Raw genomic sequence first — 11,376 nt, 5'->3', positions numbered from 1 at the left:
CAAGCTTGGCAGTTGCCAAGGGGAGTGCCATACCCGATACTCGGTTCTTCTTTGTTGGTGAAGAAGATGTTGGTTTTGTTGATGGCGTAGGTGTAGCGCCCCGAGACCGATGCGCCAGGTGTCTTCCAGTTATTCGCGGACGTTGCCATGTCATTTGCTTCCGTGTTGCATTTGACAATTGCATCATCATGTTTTTGAAACTTACATTCGTTTGTGTCTCCCATTTCCTTCCGTTGCCCGTTCTGAGCCGAGACACACTCGCATGCGCCCGCGGCACGTCCGAAATATTATTTTGTAAGTGGCCGGAAAATGTTCTTGGAATGGGTTGAAAGTTGGCATGCGGTGTTGTTATGTTGTCAGTAGGTCGCCTGCCAAGTTTCATCGCATTCGGAGTCTGTTCGATGCCCCAACGGATAACTATAGCGGCAGTATAGCCGGTCACACGTCGGATGTTTTCGGTCTTCGGAAACTGTTGCCGCGCTGCCTTCTCTTCTCTCCTCTCAGCCCATCACACTCTCCATAGCCCACCTGCAACCCACTAGACCCATCTAACCCCCCTTGCGACCGGTGTCGTCCGATCGGCATCGGAGGGTGCAAAAACCCCTCCTAATCCCCCTAACCCTAAACCTTCCCTATATATATACCCCTCACATGCCATTTTTGGCGTCCTCCAACCCCCCCCCCCCCCCACCTTGTTTTCTGTGCCCCAGCTCAGCTGCCGCCACTTCCTCCTCATTCTCAGCGCCGATCCACCCCGCTGCCGCCACTTGTCGCGCCACGACAGGCCGCGCCGCCACCAGAAACCTCTTGAGCAGTCGCCCTGCCCAATCCCCGCCTTCCACGTTGCCTCCCTGGCCTCCCCGCCGCCGCGGCCCATGAAGCCCGCGCGAGGCCCGCCCCGGGCCACAACCGGGCCCGAGCCGCCGCGCGCACTCAGCCCCGCAGGCACCCCTGCCCCGAGCTCCTTCCCTCTCGTCATCGTCGCTTGTGTCGCCTCGCACCGTGCCGGGACGAATTACAGCGACCAGGGGCCGCCGCCAGTGACCCCAGGCTAGATCCGCCTCTCTCTCCTTTCCCTCTGTCCTCCCTCTCCCTCACCTCACTCTCTGTCTCCCGTGCAGGAGCAACGAGATCGCCGCCATGGACAAGCTCCACTTCGCCGGATCTCGCAACCCCGAGCGCTGCCGACCACCTCCGTCACCGGATCTGGAACCCCCGCCCTCGGGTCTGACCTCCACTGCCGCAGATTCGGCCCGTTATGTGCTTTCCAGTCCTGCGAATTTTGCCAATATTCCAGAGTTGCCAGTTTTATAGTATAGCCCCTAAACATCATGCATATCATAACTCACCAACCATGCATCGGATCTAAATAAATTATATATGTAACTTGACTAGAATTTTATCTAGTTTCACAATATCCAACTTCCATGCATGTTTAACATGTTTAAAATGCTGTTTGGTTAAATTTGCTCCTATGCCATGTTAAAATGCTTTAATTCATAATTAATTAATCGTAGCTCCAAATCTAATAAACTTTATATGTAAATGGTGTAGAAAAATGCCTAGTTTAACATGGTGCATTCATCTTGCATGTTTAAAAACTCTAAAATTTGCTTTAGGGCAGATCAGTACCAAATCTAATATATGCTCATGAGGATTTCTCCGGACTTGTTGCTTGTTGTTCCGGCCTCATTTAAACTTGCCTAGATAGGTAGTTTTGTTGTGCTTCACCCCTTGCCATGTTAATCAACATTTAATATTGTTGGGTACATAAACGAGAGGGAACTAAATAATTGTTGTGGTGTTTCATCAATATGCAACTCGTTGCATATTGAGCTCCACTTAACTTGTAGTTTTGTTTGTGCATATTGCCATGCCATGCCTCATTAAATCGGACATGCATCATACTTGGTTGCGCATCATGCCATGCTTATGTGATGGTTGTTTACTATATTTCTTGCTTCTTTCCGGGTTGCTTCTCTCGTTAGCTTCGGTTTCATTCCAGAGTTGTGAGGATTCGTTCGTCTACGTCCGTTTGTCTTCTTCTTGGACTTGTTCTTCTTCCTTGCGGGATTTCAGGTAAGACGACCATACCCTCGAAATCGCTTCTATCTTTGCTTGCTAGTTGCTCTCTCTATTGCTTTGTCGCGATACCTACCATTTGCTATATCATGCCTCCCATATTGCCATGTAAAGCATCTAACCCGCCTTTCCTAGCAAACCGTTGTTTGGCTATGTTACCGCTTTGCTCAGCCCCTCTTATAGCGTTGTTAGTTGCAGGTGAAGTTGAAGTTTGTTCCATGTTGGAACATGGATATGTTGGGATTGAAGGAAATATGCCCTAGAGGCAATAATACTGTTATTATTTTATTTCCTTATATCATGATAAATGTTTATTATTCATGCTAGAATTGTATTATCCGGAAACATAATACTTGTGTGAATACATAGACAAACTAAACGTAACTAGTATGCCTCTACTTGACTAGCTCGTTAATCAAAGATGGTTATGTTTCCTAACCATAGACATGTGTTGTCATTTGATTAACGGGATCACATTATTAGGAGAATGATGTGATTGACATGACACATTCCATTAGCTTAGCACCCGATCGTTTAGTATGTTGCTATTGCTTTCTTCATGACTTATACATGTTCCTATGACTATGAGATTATGCAACTCCCGTTTGCCGGAGGAACACTTTGTGTGCTACCAAACGTCACAACGTAACTGGGTGATTATAAAGGAGCTCTACAGGTGTCTCCAAAGGTAAATGTTGGGTTGGCGTATTTCGAGATTAGGATTTGTCACTCCAATTGTCGGAGAGGTATTTCTGGGCCCTCTCGGTAATGCACATCACATAAGCCTTGCAAGCATTGCAACTAATGAGTTAGTTGCGAGATGATGTGTTACGAAACAAGTAAAGAGACTTGCCGGTAACGAGATTGAACTAGGTATTGAGATACCGACGATCGAATCTCGGGCAAGTAACATATTGATGACAAAGGGAACAACGTATGTTGTTATGCAGTCTAACCGATAAAGATCTTCGTAGAATATGTGGGAGCTAATATGAGCATCCAGGTTCCGCTATTGGTTATTGACCAGAGACATGTCTCGGTCATGTCTACATTGTTCTCGAACCCGTAGGGTCCGCACACTTAAGGTTTCGATGACAGTTATATTATGAGTTTATGAGTTTTGATGTACTGAAGTTAGTTCAGAGTCCTGGATGTGATCATGGACATGACGAGGAGTCTCGAAATGGTCGAGACATAAAGATTGATATATTGGACGGCTATATTCGGACACCGGAAGTGTTCCGGGTGATTTCGGAGAAAACAGGAGTGCTGGAGGGTTACCGGAACCCCCCCCCCCGGGAGAAGTAATGGGCCTTATGGGCCCTAGTGGAGAGAGAGAGGGGCGGCCAGGGTGGGCCGCACGCCCCCTCCCCCTCTGGTCCGAATTGGACTAGGAGAGGGGGGAGGCGCCCCCCTTTCCTTCTCCCTCTCCCCCTTCCTTTCCCCCTCCTAGTAGTAGTAGGAAAGAGGGGAGTCCTACCCCTACTAGGAGGACTCCTCCTTGGCGCGCCCTAGAGCCGGCCGGCCTCCCCCCCTTGCTCCTTTATATACGGGGGAAGGGGCACCCCTAGACACACAAGTTGATCCTCGTGATCGTTTTCTTAGCCGTGTGCGGTGCCCCCTTCCACCATACTCCTCGATAATATTGTAGCGGTGCTTAGGAGAAGCCCTGCGACGGTAGAACATCAAGATCATCATCACGCTGTCGTGCTGACGAAACTCTTCCCCGACACTTTGCTGGATTGGATTCCGGGGATCATCATCGAGCTGAACATGTGCTAAAACTCGGAGGTGCCGTAGTTTCGGTGCTTGATCGGTTGGGCCGTGAAGACGTACGACTACATCAACCGCGTTGTCATAACGCTTCCGCTGTCGGTCTACGAGGGTACGTAAGTCACACTCTCCCCTCTCTTGCTATGCATCACCATGATCTCGCGTGTGCATAGGAAATTTTTTGAAATTACTACGTTCCCCAATAGTGGCATCCGAGCCTAGGTTTTATGCGTTGATGTTATGCACGAGTAGAACACAAGTGAGTTGTGGGTGATATAAGTCATACTGCTTACCAGCATGTCATACTTTGGTTCGGCGGTATTGTTGGGTGAAGCGGCCTGGACCGACATTACGCGTACGCTTACGCGAGACTGGTTCTACCGACATGCTTTGCACACAGGTGGCTGGCGGGTGTCAGTTTCTCCAACTTTAGTTGAACCGAGTGTGGCTACGCTCGGTCCTTGCGAAGGTTAAAACAACACCAACTTGACAAACTATCGTTGTGGTTTTGATGCGTAGGTAAGAACGGTTCTTGCTAAGCCACTAGGAGCCACGTAAAACTTGCAACAACAAAGTAGAGGACGTCTAACTTGTTTTTGCAGGGCATGTTGTGATGTGATATGGTCAAGACATGATGCTAAATTTTATTGTATGAGATGATCATGTTTTGTAACTGAGTTATCGGCAACTGGCAGGAGCCATATGGTTGTCGCTTTATTGTATGCAATGCAATTGCGCTGTAATGCTTTACTTTATCACTAAGCGGTAGCGATAGTCATGGAAGCATAAGATTGGTGAGACGACAACGATGCTACGATGATGATCAAGGTGTCGCGCCGGTGACGATGGTGATCATGAAGGTGCTTCAAAGATGGAGATCACAAGCACAAGTTGATGATGGCCATATCATATCACTTATATTGATTGCATGTGATGTTTATCTTTTATGCATCTTATCTTGCTTTGATTGACGGTAGCATTTTAAGATGATCTCTCAATAATTATCAAGAAGTGTTCTCCCTGAGTATGCACCGTTGCGAAAGTTCTTCGTGCTGAGACACCACGTGATGATCGGGTGTGATAGGCTCTACGTTCAAATACAACGGGTGCAAAATAGTTGCACACGCGGAATACTCAGGTTATACTTGACGAGCCAAGCATATACAGATATGGCCTCGGAACACGGAGACCGAAAGGTCGAGCGTGAATCATATAGTAGATATGATCAACATAGTGATGTTCACCAATGAAACTACTCCATCTCACGTGATGATCGGACATGGTTTAGTTGATTTGGATCACGTGATCACTTAGAGGATTAGAGGGATGTCTAACTAAGTGGGAGTTCTTTAGTAATATGATTAATTGAACTTAAATTTATCATGAACTTAGTACCTGATAGTATCTTGCTTGTCTATGTTTGATTGTAGATAGATGGCCTGTGTTGTTGTTCCGTTGAATTTTAATGCGTTCCTTGAGAAAGCAAAGTTGAAAGATGATGGTAGCAATTACACGGACTGGGTCCGTAACTTGAGGATTATCCTCATTGCTGCACATAAGAATTACGTCCTAGAAGCACCGCTGGGTGCCAGGCCTGCTGCTGGAGCAACACCAGATGTTATGAACGTCTGGTAGAGCAAAGCTGATGACTACCCGATAGTTCAGTGTGCCATGCTTTACGGCTTAGAATCGGGACTTCAACGACGTTTTGAACATCATGGAGCATATGAGATGTTCCAAGAGTTGAAGTTAATATTTCAAGAAAATGCCCGGATTGAGAGATATGAAGTCTCCAATAAGTTCTATAGCTGCAAGATGGAGGAGAACAGTTCTGTCAGTGAGTATATACTCAAAATGTCTGGGTATAATAATTACTTGATTCAATTGGGAGTTAATCTTCCAGATGATTGCGTCATTGACAGAATTCTCCAATCACTGCCACCTGGCTACAAGAGCTTTGTGATGAACTATAATATGCAAGGGATGAATAAGACTATTCCCGAGCTCTTCACAATGTTGAAAGTTGCGGAGGTAGAAATCAAGAAGGAGCATCAAGTGTTGATGGTCAACAAGACCACTAGTTTCAAGAAAAAGGGCAAAGGGAAGAAGAAGGGGAACTTCAAAAAGAACAGCAAGCAAGTTGCTGCTCAAGAGAAGAAACCCAAATCTGGACCTAAGCCTGAAACTGAGTGCTTCTACTGCAAGCAGACTGGTCACTGGAAGCGGAACTGCCCCAAGTATTTGGTGGATAAGAAGGATGGCAAGGTGAACAAAGGTATATGTGATATACATGTTATTGATGTGTACCTTACCAATGCTCGCAGTAGCACCTGGGTATTTGATACTGGTTCTGTTGCTATCATTTGCAACTCGAAACAGGGACGACGGATTAAGCGAAGATTGGCTAAGGACGAGGTGACAATGCGCGTGGGAAATGGTTCCAAAGTCGATGTGATCGTAGTCGGCACACTACCTCTACATCTACCTTCGGGATTATTATTAGACCTAAATAATTGTTATTTGGTGCCAGCGTTGAGCATGAACATTATATCTGGATCTTGTTTGATGCGAGACGGTTATTCATTTAAATCAGAGAATAATGATTGTTCTATTTATATGACTAAAATCTTTTACGGTCATGCACCCATGAATAATGGTCTATTCTTATTAAATCTCGATAGTAGTGACACACATATTCATAATGTTGAAGCCAAAAGATGCAGAGTTGATAATGATAGTGCAACTTATTTGTGGCACTGCCGTTTAGGTCATATCGGAATAAAGCGCATGAAGAAACTCCATACTGATGGACTTTTGGAACCACGTGATTATGAATCACTTGGTACTTGCGAACCGTGCCTTATGGGTAAGATGACAAAAACACCATTCTCCGGTACTATGGAGAGAGCAACAGATTTGTTGGAAATCATACATACAGATGTATGTGGTCCGATGAATGTTGAGGCTCGTGGCGGATATCGTTATTTTCTCACCTTCACAGATGACTTAAGCAGATATGAGTATATCTACTTAATGAAACATAAGTCTGAAACATTTGAAAAGTTCAAAGAATTTCAGAGTGAAGTTGAAAATCATCGTAACAAGAGAATAAAATTCCTACGATCTGATCGTGGAGGAGAATATTTGAGTTACGAGTTTGGTGTACATTTGAAACAATGCAGAATAGTTTCGCAACTCACGCCACCCGGAACACCACAGCGTAAGGGTGTGTCCGAACATCGTAATCGTACTTTACTTGATATGGTGCGATCTATGATGTCTCTTACTGATTTACCGCTATCGTTTTGGGGTTATGCTCTAGAGACGGCCGCATTCACGTTAAATAGGGCACCATCAAAATCCGTTGAGATGACGCCTTATGAACTGTGGTTTGGCAAGAAACCAAAGTAGTCGTTTCTGAAAGTTTGGGGCTGCGATGCTTATGTGAAAAAGCTTCAACCTGATAAGCTCGAACCCAAATCGGAGAAATGTGTCTTCATAGGATATCCAAAGGAAACTATTGGATACACCTTCTATCACAGATCCGAAGGCAAGACTTTTGTTGCTAAATTCGGAAACTTTCTAGAGAAGGAGTTTCTCTCGAAAGAAGTGAGTAGGAGGAAAGTAGAACTTGATGAGGTAACTGTACCCGATCCCTTATTGGAAAGTAGTACATCACAGAAACCAGTTTCTGTGACACCTACACCAATTGGTGAGGAAGCTAATGATGATGATCATGAAACTTCAGAACAAGATACTACTGAGCCTCGTAGATCAACCAGAGTAAGATCCGCACCAGAGTGGTACGGTAATCCTGTTCTGGAAGTCATGCTACTAGATCATGATGAACCTACGAACTATGAAGAAGCGATGGTGAGCCCAGATTCCGCAAAATGGCTTGAAGCCATGAAATCTGAGATGGGATCCATGTATGAGAACAAAGTGTGGACTTTGGTTGACTTGCCCAATGATCGGCAAGCAATTGAAAATAAATGGATCTTCAAGAAGAAGACTGACGCTGACGGTAATGTTACTGTCTACAAAGCTCGACTTGTCGCAAAAGGATTTCGACAAGTTCAAGGGATTGACTACGATGAGAGCTTCTCAGCCGTAGCGATGCTTAAGTCTGTCCGAATCATGTTAGCAATTGCCGCATTTTAAGATTATGAAATTTGGCAGATGGATGTCAAAACTGCATTCCTGAATGGATTTCTGGAAGAAGAGTTGTATATGATGCAGCCAGAAGGTTTTGTCGATCCAAAGGGAGCTAACAAAGTGTGCAAGCTCCAGTGATCCATTTATTTACTGGTGCAAGCCTCTCGGAGTTGGAATAAACGCTTTGATAGTGTGATCAAAGCATTTGGTTTTGTACAGACTTTTGGAGAAGCCTGTATTTACAAGAAAGTGAGTGGGAGCTCTGTAGCATTTCTGATATTATATGTAGATGACATATTACTAATTGGAAATGATATAGAATTTCTGGATAGCATAAAGGGATACTTGAATAAGAGTTTTTCAATGAAAGACATCGGTGAAGCTGCTTACATATTGGGCATTAAGATCTATAGAGATAGATCAAGACGCTTAATTGTACTTTCACAAAGCACATACCTTGACAAAGTTTTGAAGAAGTTCAAAATGGATCAAGCAAAGAAAGGATTCTTGCCTGTGTTACAAGGTGTGAAATTGAGTAAGACTCAATGCCCGACCAATACAGAAGATAGAGAGAAAATGAAAGATGTTCCCTATGCTTCAGCCATAGGCTCTATCATGTATGCAATGTTGTGTACCAGACCTGATGTGTGTCTTGCTATAAGTCTAGTAGGGAGGTACCAAAGTAATCCAGGAGTGGATCACTGGACATCGGTCAAGAACATCCTGAAATACCTGAAAAGGACTAAGGATATGTTTCTCATATATGGAGGTGACAAAGAGCTCATCGTAAATGGTTACATTGATGCAAGCTTTGACACTGATCCGGACGATTCTAAATCGCAAACCGGATACGTGTTTACATTAAACGGTGGAGCTGTCAGTTGGTGCAGTTCTAAACAAAGCATTGTGGCGGGATCTACATGTGAAGCGGAGTACATAGCTGCTTCGGAAGCAGCAAACGAAGGAGTCTGGATGAAGGAGTTCATATCCGATCTAGGTGTCATACCTAGTGCATCGGGTCCAATGAAAATCTTTTGTGACAATACTGGTGCAATTGCCTTGGCAAAGGAATCCAGATTTCACAAGAGAACCAAGCACATCAAGAGACGCTTCAATTCCATCTGGGATCTAGTCCAGGTGGGAGACATACAGATTTGCAAGATACATACAGATCTGAATGTAGCAGACCCATTGACTAAGCCTCTTCCACGAGCAAAACATGATCAGCACCAAAGCTCCATGGGTGTTAGAATCATTACTGTGTAATCTAGATTATTAACTCTAGTGCAAGTGGGAGACTGAAGGAAATATGCCCTAGAGGCAATAATAATGTTATTATTTTATTTCCTTATATCATGATAAATGTTTATTATTCATGCTAGAATTGTATTATCCGGAAACATAATACTTGTGTGAATACATAGACAAACTAAACGTCACTAGTATGCCTCTACTTGACTAGCTTGTTAATCAAAGATGGTTATGTTTCCTAACCATAGACATGTGTTGTCATTTGATTAACGGGATCACATTATTAGGAGAATGATGTGATTGACATGACCCATTCCATTAGCTTAGCACCCGATCGTTTAGTATGTTGCTATTGCTTTCTTCATGACTTATACATGTTCCTATGACTATGAGATTATGCAACTCCCGTTTGCTGGAGGAACACTTTGTGTGCTACCAAACGTCACAACGTAACTGGGTGATTATAAAGGAGCTCTACAGGTGTCTCCAAAGGTAAATGTTGGGTTGGCGTACTTCGAGATTAGGATTTGTCACTCCGATTGTCGGAGAGGTATTTCTGGGCCCTCTCGGTAATGCACATCACATAAGCCTTGCAAGCATTGCAACTAATGAGTTATTTGTGAGATGATGTATTACGAAACGAGTAAAGAGACTTGCCGGTAACGAGATTGAACTAGGTATTGAGATACCAACGATCGAATCTCGGGCAAGTAACATATCGATGATAAAGGGAACAACGTATGTTGTTACGCGGTCTGACCGATAAAGATCTTCGTAGAATATGTGGGAGCCAATATGAGCATCCAGGTTCCGCTATTGGTTATTGACCAGAGACATGTCTCGGTCATGTCTACATTGTTCTTGAACCCGTAGGGTTCGCACGCTTAAGGTTTCGATGACAATTATATTATGAGTTTATGAGTTTTGATGTACCGAAGTTAGTTCGGAGTCCCGGATGTGATCACGGACATGACGATGAGTCTCGAAATGGTAGAGACATAAAGATTGATATATTGGACGGCTATATTCGGACACCCGAAGTGTTCCGGGTGATTTCGGAGAAAACCGGAGTGTTGGAGGGTTACCGGAACCCCCCCCGGGAGAAGTAATGGGCCTTATGGGCCCTAGTGGAGAGAGAGAGGGGCAGCCAGGGTGGGCCGTGCGCCCCCTCCCCCTCTGGTCCGAATTGGACTAGGAGAGGGGGGGCGGCGCCCCCTTTCCTTCTCCCTCTCCCCCTTCCTTTCCCCCTTCTAGTAGGAGTAGGAAAGAGGGGAGTCCTACTCCTACTAGGAGGAGGACTCCTCCTCCTTGGCGCGCCCTAGGGCTGTCCGGCCTCCCCCCTTGCTCCTTTATATACGGGGGCAGGGGGCACCCCTAGACACACAAGTTGACCCTCGTGATCGTTCTCTTAGCCGTATGCGGTGCCCCCTTCCACCATACTCCTCGATAATATTGTAGCGGTGCTTAGGCGAAGCCCTACGACAGTAGAACATCAAGATCGTCATCACGCCGTCGTGCTGACGGAACTCTTCCCCGACACTTTGTTGGATCGGAGTCCGGGGATCGTCATCGAGCTGAACGTGTGCTAAAACTCGGAGGTGCCGTAGTTTCGGTGCTTGATCGGCCGGGCCGTGAAGACGTACGACTACATCAACCGCGTTGTCATAACGCTTCCGCTGTCGGTCTACGAGGGTACGTAGATCACACTCTCCCCCGTCGTTGCTATGCATCACCATGATCTTGCGTGTGCGTAGGAATTTTTTTGAAATTACTACGTTCCCCAACAGGGATATCACAATATACCTTACTTAATTAATGCATCTATATACTTGGTAAAGGGTGGAAGGCTCGGCCTTATGTCTGGTGTTTTGTTCCACTCTTGCCACCCTAGTTTCTGTCATACCGGCGTTATGTTCCTTGATTTTGTGTTCTTTACGCGGTTGGGTGTTATGGGAACCCCTTGACAGTTCACTTTGAATAAAACTCCTCCAGCAAGGCCCAACCTTGGTTTTAACATTTGCCACCTAAGCCTTTTTCCCTTGGGTTTCCGGAGCCCGAGGGTCATCTTTATTTTAACCCCCCCCCCCGGGCCAGTGCTCCTCTGAGTGTTGGTCC

This window comes from Triticum urartu, chromosome 2A, assembly GCF_056163025.1.
Source record: "Triticum urartu cultivar PI428250 chromosome 2A, HENAU_Tu73, whole genome shotgun sequence".
Lineage (NCBI taxonomy): Eukaryota > Viridiplantae > Streptophyta > Magnoliopsida > Poales > Poaceae > Triticum > Triticum urartu.
This window is presented reverse-complemented; position numbering follows the sequence as displayed.